The sequence below is a fragment of the Galeopterus variegatus genome, unplaced genomic scaffold (genome assembly GCF_000696425.1).
Source record: "Galeopterus variegatus unplaced genomic scaffold, G_variegatus-3.0.2 Scaffold24619, whole genome shotgun sequence".
Lineage (NCBI taxonomy): Eukaryota > Metazoa > Chordata > Mammalia > Dermoptera > Cynocephalidae > Galeopterus > Galeopterus variegatus.
In genome coordinates this window covers 1-640 of record NW_007750730.1, presented here as the reverse complement: position 1 = coordinate 640, position 640 = coordinate 1, and the positions used below count along the sequence as shown (strand labels likewise).

At 43.6% G+C, this 640-nt stretch overlaps 1 long non-coding RNA gene across 1 annotated transcript; it reads right to left on the bottom strand.

The window, feature by feature from the left end:
- Positions 1 to 254: 254 nt before the first annotated feature.
- Positions 255 to 634, bottom strand: LOC103583590. The gene is made up of 2 exons (XR_549872.1): positions 486 to 634; positions 255 to 307 (listed from the first exon to the last, which is right to left on the bottom strand). It is a non-coding gene; the product is annotated as an uncharacterized LOC103583590 (long non-coding RNA).
- Between the last annotated feature and the right edge of the window lie 6 nt (positions 635 to 640).

Here is a 640-nt window from a genome sequence, read left to right as displayed (position 1 = left end):
TATTTTCCTGTGTTCGTGCTGAACTACAGGTTTTCTTTCTGGTCAATAACATTTTTCCTATGAAGAGATACATAAAGTGTCTACAGTGTGTTCCTTTTTAGGTTTGCCTTCTCAGTTTTTCCCATTCAGGGCAAAATCTGTTAACCCACGAGAGCTTATTACCCAGACTGTTACTTAACAGGTTTTACCACAGATACCCCCCCATCCACAAAGGACCTAGCTCCCCCTCAAGGAAGACGCCACACAAAAAAGGCGACGGTAGTCAAAGGATCCTTTATTAAAATATTTTCCTTTGTACTTCTTAACTCTGTGGGGAAGAAAAACCTCCATCAGTAAAAGGAGTTAAAAAAAAAAAATTATTTCCCAACCCTACCCACTGTCCATTTCTAGAACTTTCCAGCTTATCTCCATGAACACATTAGCTGCTCCTGCCCCAGCTTTCACCCCTATTATAAGCAAATGACACTGATGCAGAAGTCACTTACAGCTGGGCATTCCACTGCGCCACTGTTGATGTCATCTATGACGTCATGAGGGTGGCGGCCATCAACATTGCAGCCCACAGACTGGGCAGTCCCCAGGATCTCTTTAATGGTTCCTGTAATTAAAAGGTGGCATCAGAGCAGCTCCCAGTCTCTCA